This window comes from Capra hircus, chromosome 1, assembly GCF_001704415.2.
Source record: "Capra hircus breed San Clemente chromosome 1, ASM170441v1, whole genome shotgun sequence".
NCBI lineage: Eukaryota > Metazoa > Chordata > Mammalia > Artiodactyla > Bovidae > Capra > Capra hircus.
The window spans coordinates 40,549,524-40,561,902 of NC_030808.1; the positions used below are offsets into that span (position 1 = coordinate 40,549,524).

The following is a 12,379-nucleotide window of genomic DNA, read 5'->3' on the forward strand; positions in this document are numbered from 1 at the left end:
TAGGGGTGCGCTTATCTTAAGTTACAATTTTGTCTGGTATATGCCCAGGAATGGGGTTGCTGGATCATAAGGTAATTCTATTTTTAGTTTTCTGAGGAACATCCATACTGTCTTCCATAGTGGCTCCACCAACTTACATTCCCATCAACACTGTGGAAGGGTTCCTTTTCTCCAGTCCTCTCGGCATTTGTTATTTGGAGACTTTTTAATGGTGGCCATTTTGAGTGGTGTGAGATGGTACTTCTTTGTAGTTTTGATTTGCTTTTCTCTAATAATTAATGATGTTGGGGATCTTTTCATGTGCCTACTGGCCATCTGTATGTCTTCTTTGGAGAACTGTCTATTAAAGTCTTGTGTTTTAATTGAGTTAACTTTTTTGTTTTGATTTGTTTTGTTTTGAGTTGTATGAGCTGTTTGTATATTTTGGCTACTAAGCCTTTGTCGTTCCCATCATTTGCAAGTATTTTCTCCGATTCCCTAGGTTATCTTCAAAAGATGGTAAGTTTGATTAGATCCCTTTTGTTTATTTTTGCCTTTATTTCTATTGCCTTGGGAGACTGACCTAAGAAAACACTAGTTCAACGTACATAAGAGAATGCTTTGCCTATGCTGTCCTCTAAGAGTTTTAAGGTATTGTGTCTTAGGTTTAAATCTTTAAACCATTTTGAGTTTATTTTTGTGCATATTCTGAGGGTATGTTCTAACATTTATTTACATGTGACTGTCCAACTTTCCCAGGGGCTCCCGGGTAACTAGTGGTAAATAATCCATCTGGCAATGCAGGAGCCACAACAAATGTGAGTTTCATCCCAGTGTCAGGAAGATCCCCTGAAGGAGGAAATGACAACCTACACCAGTATTCTTGCTGAGATAATCCCAGGAAGAGAGGAGCCTGGCAGGCCACAGTCCAGGGGGTTGCAAAGAGTCAACAAGTGAGCACATCTAACTGTCCCAGCACCACTTGCTGAAGACACTGTATTTTTACCTTTGTCAAAGGTTAATTGACCATAAGTGTGTGGATTTGTTTCTGGACTCTATTTGGTTCTGTTTATCCATATGTCTGTCTTTGTACCAGTACCACACTGTTTTGATTACTGTAGCTTTGTAGTATTGTCTGAAGTCTCAGAGTCTTATACCTCCTGCTTTGTTTTTGTTACTCACTATGGCTTTGGCAACTCGGATCTTTTATGGTTCCATATAAATTTTTGAATTACTTGTTCTATGCTGTGTTTAGTCATTCATGTCTGACTCTTTGCAACCCCTTGGACTGTAGCCCACCACTTTCCTCTGTCCATGGCGATTCTCCAGGCAAGAATACTGGAGTGGGTTTTCATACCCTTCTCCAAGGAATCTTCCCAAGACAGGGATCGAACCCAGGTCTCCAGCATTGCAGGCAGATCCTTTACCATCTGAGCCACCAAAGGTCATGGGTAACTTGCTTGGGGTCGTATTGAATCTGTAGATTACTTTGGATAATATTGTCATCTTAATAATGGTAATTCTTCCAATAAAAGAGTATGGGATATCTTTCCATTTCTTTGAATTCTCTCTAATTTCTTTTATCAATAGAAGAACTTTGTTGATCCTCAACATTTGTGACAGAATGGTAAGGGGTTTATGAAACAGCAAACATGGAGGGCAGTAGAAGGAAAGAATGTCATAGAAGTAAGCAGAAGGCATACTATTCAGGAAATCACAGGCAAGAGTCAGGGTGTAGAGTTTTGTCCTGGGAGTAATGGGAAATTTGTGCGTAGGGGAGGCTAACATGATCAAATTTATGTTTTAAAACCATCCTTTTAGCTGTTTTGGTATCGAATTAATGACAGAAATTCAGGTGTAGAAGCTAAATTTTATCTAAAAACTTTATATAAAGTAAATGCATCTACAAGAAAGTTCCTGATTCATATAAGATGCAAATGGAACTAGGAAATGATCTATCCAATGAATGGAGCTTAAGAATTAAGCTTTCATTTAACCTTGAGATCTGAAACATTCTCCTTCAAAGGACAGGTTTAGTGATAAAGTTATACTTCCTGTCTACAAATTAATTTCAATAGTGGGTTTTACAAAGTATAATTATGTGAGCAAACTATTATGTCTTATTTATTACAAACAAATGTTCATAATAAATCTATAAGCAAAGAATGAAATAAAATCATATTAATTGTTACAGATTTGAGATTATACAAATTTAAAAGAATAATATAACTGACAATTCAGAAGGTGGAGACTAGCAAAAATTTTTTCATGTCACATAGTGAAATGTTGATGGAATAATTAATAGAAGTTTAAATGTTAAATCATTATTTAACAGCATTGAGTTAACTGGAATAAGGCTAAAAATAAATAACAAAAGTAACAAAATTCAGGAAGAGGTCAGTATATTAGAAGGGAGTCAGTTGATCTATTTAAATCAGTTGAATCAAGAAATACCAGTAAAAATATATTACTCATAATTATTATAATCCCTAGGATAATAAATCAGAAATGTGTAAAGTGCGGTTATCTCTAAGGAGCAAAAGAGTTAAGAGAGCTTCTTTGTGGTCATTTAATACCATTTAGAAGCATTTGAGTTTTTAACCATGTGCTTGTCATGCTTCATAATAATAATAATTCTACATAAGATATAAAATATTACTGATATTATATATTACACTTAATTTCTTCAAACAATAAAATTTATATGGATTAGCAAAAACAAATTTAGATGCTGACTAAATGTTACCCTTTTTTTTCTTGATGTATATTTTGTTTGCTATAAGTAACCACAGCAAACATTAGAAATAGCTTATTCAAAAAATGGGCCATACAGCCAGTTCAGGTACAATAAAAACAAATTTAAAAAATTGTTCTCAATGCTTCCAGGCCTGTTGTTGAAAAATACATGATTGAAATTTAAGAATAAATGGGTAAAAATTGCAAGTCATATTGAGTATTAAAAGCCATGATACATAGGTCATGACAAAAATTGCCATCCAACATTTTCTTTCTCCAAAAGGTAAATAATTCATACATAATGAATTATGTACAAGGGGAAAAAAGGAAGAAGAGAATAGTAACATTTTGTTGTATTTGATCAATATAGAGATTTAAATGCACAAAGATCTCTGAGGCTAATGCCAAACCTGAAAAAGTTGTTGGCAGCTTTTATACCCTTTAAGACCAATTGCTGCATAATCAGAGGTCATAAGAGATGGAAGCTTATGTGTGTTCCAAGTAAATGTCTGGCATATACAGCACCTCAGAGGCAGAAAAAAAACTTGAAAAATACCATTCCCAATGTCAGAAAAGACAGTAGAAAGTGAAAGACAGAGGTGACTCTCATCAGCACAGAGATGATACCCATGATGTCCAATTCACATGCCAAGAGAAGTTGTTTACAGAAAGTAAAATAGATCAGGAGTGAGCCTAAGGAGTCCCCTGCCAAAATTCATTTTTTAAAAAAAGACGGTTTTCTTTCAGAAGCACATAAAGAAATCAATTGAATAAATATCAAAAGGAATCTGAGCAGTCAAGATCAGCTCCTTGAAACCTCCTACATTAACCATATGCCATGAATTATAAAGCATATTTTAACTATTTAAGGAAAAGAAAAAAATCACATTGTGAAGTTGAAGTAATATTAACAGTTTTGTTGCTATGGATGATCATTATAATCTGTAATTACAGCTTTTGAAGAAAGAAGAATCTGTGTTGAAATAACTACATGTATGATTACAAATCCTAAAAGGAAAGTTTTAAATTCCTTTTAAATAATTCTATATTTGACAAGTTATAATAAATAAGCTCTGATGTTAACCAAATAACAGAACGTACTCTGAATAGATTAGATATTATATTAACATAATAAAATATCAGAGCCTACAAATTATAAATACAAATATTATACTCACATATTTATCAAGATTTTTAAATTTTTAAGTTCTTGCCACTAGAGGACCCCAGAAAAAAAGTGTCTTTATAGAATTTACCAAGTAAACAGGGGAAGGGAGTCTCAGTATGAAAGCTATCTAGCCAAATTCTTTCAATTTGGTGAGAACCTTGAGATTGTAAAGAATTATTCTACTAAAGTTTATATACTTAACTATGGCTGAGGCTAGGATTATATAAATAACACTGACATGAAATATATTTTGGATAATTATTACTTGAAGTCAGTTTTATATATTATTCAGGTTTATTTATGAAAAGTATTTGTCAGGGAACTTTTGATAAGTCATATTGTCTTAATCCAGAAAGAGTTTATTGACTCTTGTAACTAGAAATTGAGCGTTATTTATCTGCAAGTATGGCTGGACATGAGCTTTCCAGGTAGCACAGTGGTAAGAATCCACCTGACAATGCAGGAGACGCAATGGAGGCAGGTTCAATCCCTGGGTCAGAAGATCCCCTGGAGTAGGAAATGGCAACCCGCTCCAGTATTTTTACCTGGGAAATTCCATGCACAGAGAAACTGGACTAGCTACAGTACATGGGGTTGCAAAGAATCGGACACAACAGAGTGACTGAACATACACACACATGACTGGATCTAGGATTTTTTTTAAGTTGCTTCTGGTCTCTTGGCCATGCTTTATCCTAGAATGGCCTCATACTGCTTAAGTGGCATTCCCTGTACCTAAAGGTTAACTCCCTAACTGCTTCATTTCTGGTAAATAATAGCCTTTATTCCTTAATATTTGTAACGAAATCCTGGAATTGGGCTTTATTGGCCTGGCATAGCAGACTTAGCAGCAGCCATAGGCTCACTGCTGGAGCTCAACAGGAATGAAAGAATAGATTTAAACCCCACCACTACCAAAAAGAAACCACATGAAATAGCAGCCATAGGCTCACTGCTGGAGCTCAACAGGAATGAAAGAATAGATTTAAACCCCACCACTACCAAAAAGAAACCACATGAAATGAGAAAAGGGCAAGGTGGTTTTTAAGGAAAATTAATGTGTTCTTCCAAGACCAGAGGAAAATGAACTGCCATTAAGCAAAAGCAGGAGATATCCACTATTTTCAATTGGGTTCATTTTTTCTTATTAAGATGACATCATATGTGACACCCTTAATATCATAGTGTTGTAGAAAGACCATCGGAAATGGAGGCAGGGAGATCTAACTGTATGACCTTGAGTAAGCTGACAGCCTTTCTGAGTCTACTTTCTTCCTACATAAATTGTTTTAAAAGCATATTCATCTTTGCAGTTCTATGAATGATTTGATGAAGGAAAAAAGAACTTGGTAAATAAAGGCTCATAAGCCAGGAATAAAAATAGGCTTTCTATATTACTCAACTTCAGAGGGCATCATTCATATAGAATATACTAGAAGAAATCCAGCAATTTTAATCTATAAAATGGGACTAATAACACCTGCTTTACAGAGTGCTATGGAGATTTAATATGATAATATGGAAAGTGTTCAGTGTAGGGTTGACCACTATTATGGATTGAATTGTGTCCCCCCAAAAGATATATCAATGTCCTTCCTGCTAGTACTTCAGAATGTGACCCTATTTGGAAATAGAGTGATTACAGATGTAATTAGTTAAGATGAGGTCATACTGCAATAGGGTGAGCCTTTAATATAACTGGTGTCCTTATAAGCAGAGGAGAGAAACACACAGGGAGGAGGACGTCAGGTAAAGACAAATAGGAAAGAAATCAGCCCTGTGAAAATGGAAGAGAAAATTAGAGCCCTAAGACAATTGGAGTGACTAGTTATACACCAAGGTAAAGATTGCAAGCCATCTCCAGAAGCGAAGAGAGTCATGGAACCAGATTATTGCTTAAAACTCTCAGGAGGAATCAGCATTACCAATAGCCTGATTTTAGGCTTCCAGACTTCAAAGCTGTGAGAGAATATGTTTCTGTGGTTTTGTTGGGCAGGAAGGGGAACCCCTTCCAGGGGCCAAGAGTGGGCTCTTATCTAGCACTCGGAATTGAATTGTCTGAGGAGACACACATGTTAACAAAGCCAGAGACTTTTTTGGGAAGGGCTGTCCTGGTGGAGAGCAGTAGGCTAAGGGAACCCAGGAGAATTGCTCTTCCATGTAGCTTGCAGTCTCAGGTTTTATGATGGGATTAGTTTCTAGGTTTTCTGTGACTAATCATTCTAACCATTCAAGTCCCTCCTGGTGGTACACGCATTGCTCAGCTAAGATGGATGCCAGTGAGAAGAATTCTGGGAGGTGGTAGGACACGTGGTGTCTCCTTTTGACCTTTCCCAGACTCTTCTGATTGGTGGTGGCTTGTTAGTTCCGTGTTCCTTACTAGGACCTCCTGTCACAGTATAACTCACACAAATAGTTACTATGGTGCCTGGCCAAGGTGGGTGGTTTCAGTCAGTGTGCTTCCCCTAACAGTTTTAAGCCACCCAATTCATACTTTCTTGTAGCATCTCTAGGAAATTAATGCAACCACTAAAGAAGTCAGAGTTAGTTAAATTTGAAAGTATTTAATGTGTTCTAAATATAGCACTACTCATATTTTAAGTCAGTTGACATTTCAAAAATAAGAATATTCACCAATCTTTGAACTTGTATTGGTCATCTTGAGTATCTTTATAACACTTGCCACTTGTGCCTGTTCCCTTCTAGAAAGCCTTTTGTATTTTGCTTGATACCTTTCTTTTCCAGCTCTTCATCTATTCCTCTGACTAGCTATTTTCTGTCTTTGTCATGTCTTCCCTTTTTGATAGTGGGTGCCTCAGATGTTGGGTAGCTTTCTGATACTGGGTGGCCTCAGCCTTCAGTGACTTGAAGCAGGATTTCCGTTTGCCAACCAGAGATAAAGTCTGACCCCAGCAGTGAGAGCAACTGAATCCTAACCACTAGACCACATGGGCCAGTAGCCAGTGACAAGTGTTTATTAGGAAGAAAAAGAGTATGTGTGAATAGACTCATGCGGGTGGACTTAGAGAAAAAGTTGAACTTTCATGGTAGTTGGAGTTACTTATATGGAATATTTCTTCCAGGTTTCCGTGGTCAATCATCTTGCTTTTCTGGCTCTGAGTCTGTATTTGGTTTATTTCAGGACTTTCCCATGTGTGTGTGTACATCTCTTAGCCAAGATGGATTCTAGGGAAAAGGCCTGTGGGTAGACTGACATCACCTACTATGGGTGATGCCCCTCCCTTTGTGACCCCTAAAGAGACTTTATGCACATGTATAGTTGGGAAGGTCTCCTTGACCTCAAAAATGAGAAATATGTAGTCTCTTTATCTCTTGTCTGGGCAGGTCTCAGCTCTTCTCTGGCCCCTGCCATTACTGTTTTCTAAAAGTGTCCACCAGAGGCAAAGTCCAGCTATTTACCCTCTTCATATTATTATTTTTATGTGGAATTGTAATCAGGAGGCTGGCTGTAAATGTCTAACCTCTAGCCCATCTATCTCCTGTGTGTGCTAAGTTGCTTCAGACGTGTCCAACTCTTGGTGACCCTGTGGATTGTAGCCCACCAGGCTCCTCTGTCCATGGGATTCTCCAGGCAAGAATACTGGAGTGGGTTGCCATGCCCTTCTCCAGAGGAATCTCCCAGACACAGGGATCGAACCCATATCTATTATGTCTCCTGCATTGGCAGATGGGTTCTTTACTACCAGCACCACCTGGGAAGCCCTATCTATCTCCTGCCTCACTTCAATCCTGGGAGAGCCCAGTATTCAACAGTCAACCCTCTCTTCTTACTGTGGGCATCAGTGACCATTCATGGATTACCAAATCCATGGTAATAGCCAGTATCACTCTTATGAGTTCCAAATATGTACTAGCTGGTTGCTCATATACATTTAGATATAAAAATCACAGCTCAAAGGAATTATGTCCAAAACAGAAGTCACAGTCTTTTTTCCAAAATATGCTTTTTCCCCAGGATTAACTCCAGGGTTAGCACAGATTGCTTCTTTCCCTTACTCTTCACATGAAATCCAGGACCAGTCCGTATTCTCTCTACCCTCCTCACTCTCATATCTATCTCCTCCTTTTCATCTCCGTTACTAACTTGGTTAAATCTCTCATCTCTTTCCTGAATTATAGAGAATCACATAGCTTGTATCCCTGCCTCAGCTTTTGCTGTCCTCCAATTCATCCTACCCACTGCTGTAGTAATTACCTTTATCAAGTGAAAAATAGATAAAATTACACCCCTGCTTCAAAATCTTCAAATTTTTTCACAGGTTGATGAAGAGAGTCCAAGTTCTTTGGCAAAGTATTCAAGGCCCCATTGATCTGGCACTTGCCTCCTTTCTAGAATCAGTTTTGCTAATTGCTATGCATACTTCAGTTCTAGTCAACCACTTAACCTCTCCAGAGCAACTCCTTCTGCCTAGAATGTTCCTCTCTCTCTGAGGCCAATACTTTCTGTTTTTAGGTTCAAATCAAGACTTCCCTCCTCCACATAGTATTATAACTCCCTCCCCCCCCCACTCAGATTTATTTTATTGATTACAAATTATATTCCTCTTATTTCTATTCAAATGTCTAACATAACACATAAAATATGATGTTGCCCTTATTGTCTTCTACACATTTGTCTCCCCGAATACCTCATAAAGAGAGGGGTTCTCTATTATGTATCTCAACATATGGCGCATAACAAGTGCTCAATAAGTGTCTGCTAAATTAATAAACAAAAGAAAAAATAACGGGATAACTGGATGAGCAAATGTAATTGTCAATATTGAATGATCCCTAAAGACCCCCAGCGAAGTATTTCACTAGAGAGTAAATAAATGCTTGATTCTATATACATTGACAGTAATTAAAAGCATAGACTCTCCAGTCAAGTTGCTTGGATTCTCTGCTTGGTCACTTATTTAGGTGACTTTGGGAAAGTTACTTCATTTCTATGCAAAGAAATTGGAATGTAATAGTTCTTTCTTCACTGTGTTCTTAGGAAGATTAGCTGAACATGCTTATGTTATTAAGACTTATGAGGATGAAATGAGAACATAGTAAATGTTACATACATTGTTAAAAATGCTCTTAAAGAGGGCTTCCTTTGTGGCTCAGTGGTAAAGAAGCTGCCTGGGGTTCCGCCGTTGCCCGTAGCCCGAGGACTTCTCTGGAACTGTTGGAAGCAGCTGCAGCAAAAACTTCTGCAGAGCCGACCAGGTTTTCCCAGTCCTCCACTGGGACCAGCGTTAGCAGTCCAAGGTCCAGCTATATTTTCAGAACCAACAAATGATACCAGTGGAAGTACAGAGACGTCCAGCCTTTTGGATAATATATTTTGGATGGCAGCTCCTAAAAACAGGCGCAGCATTGAAGTGAACCGGTGTAGGAGAAGAAACCCTCATAAGCTTATTAAAGTTAAGAACAATATAGACTTTTGTCCTGAATGTGGTCACCTGAAACAGAAACATGTCCTCTGTGGCTATTGCTATGAGAAGGTGTGCAAGGAGACAGCAGAAATCAGAAGACAGATAGGGAAGCAAGAGGGGGGCCCTTTCAAGGCTCCTGCTGTGGAGACCATGGTGCTGTACTCGGGGGAGACACCCTCCGAGCACGATCAAGGCAAGAGGATCATTGAGCGAGAGAGGAAGCGGCCGTCCTGGTTCCCCCAGAGCTGACATCAAACGTGTTTCAAGAGGATAGCTTCACATAAGACTTTTCTCCTGAAAAAGGAAGATTCTTTGCTTTTACATTGGTTGTGTGCTTATTTTTAAGTCATCGATGTAGCTTCAAACATCCTATATAAGCAGTTAGTTTTTTGCAGGTAATTTGCACAGGAGTAAAGTCTAAATGTTTCTGCAGAGGCTCAATAGATTTCTGTGTCTGTTTCTATTATATAATGAAGTTTCAGTAAAGATAACATTTTCAGGACTGAGAGATAAAACATAATTTAAAATTCATAGCCAAAATTAGGGGTCTGGGTTCTAGTTTTATTTGTTTGCGACTGGTTTTTCTTACTTAAGAATACTTACATGTATGCTTTTGTTTAAGTAACACCTGGAAATAGGTTATGTAAATTCTCGGTATCATTTTTTTTAAGATGGTAGATGTAGCAGTAAGAAAAAGGTTGTTCTGTTTCTTGTTTTTCTTTTGTCTTAGCAAATTAAAATTGCCTTTGTATGGCACTTGGTATAAGACATAGGATGTTACTTTTTTAAGATGAAACAGTTCTTGACATTTTACATTAAATCACAGTAATATTCAGAATTAAAAAAAAAAAAAAAAAGAAGCTGCCTGCCATTGCAGGAGACATAAGTTCAACCCCTGGTCTAGGAAGATCCCACACGCAATGAAGCAAATAAGCCCATGTGCTACAAAGATTGAGCCTGTGCTCTAGAGCCCAAGAGGCACAACTACTGAGCCCATATACTGTAACCGCTGAAGCCCATGAGCGCTAGAGCCTGCACTCCACAACAAGAGAAACCACTGCAATGAGAAGCCCATACACCACACTGGAGGGCAGCCCCCACTTGCCACAACTAGGGAAAGTCTGCACGGCAACAAAGACCCAGCACAGCCAAAAATGAATAAATAAATAAAATAATAAAATATGAACAAATAAAGACATTTAAAAATTTTTAAATGTTCTTACAGATATAAGATTAAAGGCAAGAGTTTGAAAGAATATTCTTTCTGTTTGTATATATTGGAAAACTCTGAAGTTAAATTGTTATAAACAATATTTCTGTAGTTCCTGATAATTTTCAGCATACAGGTAAAAATATACCTATTTATTGAAAATAGCAAAGTTCTTTCTTGCTTGTTTGAGCAAATGCTTGCTATTATCAGTTTTTACTTCCTAATGAGTTTTCTCTATACTGGGATGCAGGACTAGAGAGGGATTATGTAAGTCACTGTGGCTTTTGTTGAATCAAACCCTGTTGAATTCAACATAAAAATATGTTACTTTAATATGCAGAATCCATTGGCACTGGTGGGCCACACTACTGATTTTTATTTTGCCCTAACTGCCACCAACAACTTTATGATTTAAGTCCATAATAAGTAGAAATTTTAAAGTTAAAATAAATCTGTGATTGTTGTTGTTCAGTCACTAAGTCATGTCCAACTCTTTGCAACCCCATGCACTGCAATAAACTAAGATTTCCAGTCCTTCACTATCTCCGAGTTTGCTCAAATTCATGTCCATTGAGTTGATGATGTTATCCAACCATCTCATCCTCTGCTTCCCTCTTCTCCTTTTGCCTTTGATCTTCCCCAGCATCAGGGTCTTTTCCAGTGAGTCAGCTCTTCATAGTCAAAGTATTGGAGCTTCAGCATTAGTGCTTCCAATGAATATTCAGGGTTGATTTCCTTTAGAATTGACTGGTTTGATCTCCTCACAGTCCAAGGGACTCTCAGGAGTCTTCTTCAGCACCACAATTCAAAAGAATCAGTTCTTTGGCACTCAAGAAGTTAGACTTTCTTTGCAGTCTAACTCTCACATCCATACATGATACTGAAAAAAACCATAGCTTTGGTTATATGGACCTTTGTTGGCAAAGTGATATATCTGCTTTTTAATACACTGTCTGGGTTTGTCACAGCTTTCCTTCCAAGAAGCAAGCATCTTTTCTTTCCTCAGCTGCAGTCACTGTCCCCTGTGATTTGGGAATCCAAGGAAAAAAATCTGTGATACAAATACAAATATAAGGGATTCATAGGTGTGCGTGTTCAGGAAAAACCTTATGGAGAAAAAGATCTGTTGGAGTTAAAAGATATCTGGGATTTGAAGAGGCAAGGAGACAGTATGGAAAGCATTTGGGTGGGAGAAGCAGTGTGGGCAAAGACATTCCTGTATTTTGAAGATGAGAGAATTTCAGTCTGCCTTAAGCATTGGGTTTAGGTGGGGAGAATGTAAATTTGAAAGATGTGGTAGACCATACTATGGAAAGCTTTAAATGCTAAACCATGATATTTTAACCCTATCCAAAATATAATAGAAAGTTTTGAAGAATGGATAGTTGATAGTTCTTCCTGAAGGAGATGGTGTGCAAAATTGCTGGAATACACTAGAGGTCAAATTCAGGCCAGACTTCAAGGAAATAATTTCTTTCTACCAGCAACTGTAGAGTCTAGAAGCCAGGATATGGCAGCCGAGAAGTCATGTTCAGATTCTCTTAAGAACTAAATGGTCAGCCAGAAAAAGGTCAGACTAAAATAGTTCACCTGTAAAATCATGGAAAAAGAGTTTGAAATTGAAAGCCTAAATTCAGGGGTAGACTCTGGGATGAACAGAACTGACACAAATCTGAACCCTGCTTAGATTATGTTATCATATAATACATATCACAATAGGAGGCTGTCATTTGGTGCAGTAGTCTCATTTGTTCCAAATTTTGCCACCAGGGTGGCTGGGGAACTCGCTAAACCCTAATATGAAAAGAGTAGAAGCTAAAGGCAGTGATGAAATTAAAAGATTCTTGCTCCTTGGAAGAA

At 37.8% G+C, this 12,379-nt stretch overlaps 1 protein-coding gene and 1 pseudogene across 2 annotated transcripts in view; both read left to right on the top strand.

Annotated features, from left to right (window-relative positions):
- The window catches only part of EPHA6 (EPH receptor A6), a 970,250-nt gene that overhangs the window by 763,387 nt on the left and 194,484 nt on the right, over positions 1-12,379 (top strand). The window lies entirely within an intron of this gene.
- On the top strand, positions 1,632-10,073 carry LOC108636205 (annotated as a pseudogene). Its single transcript, XR_001918171.1, has 2 exons — positions 1,632-1,665; positions 8,978-10,073. The product of XR_001918171.1 is annotated as a 39S ribosomal protein L32, mitochondrial pseudogene (transcript).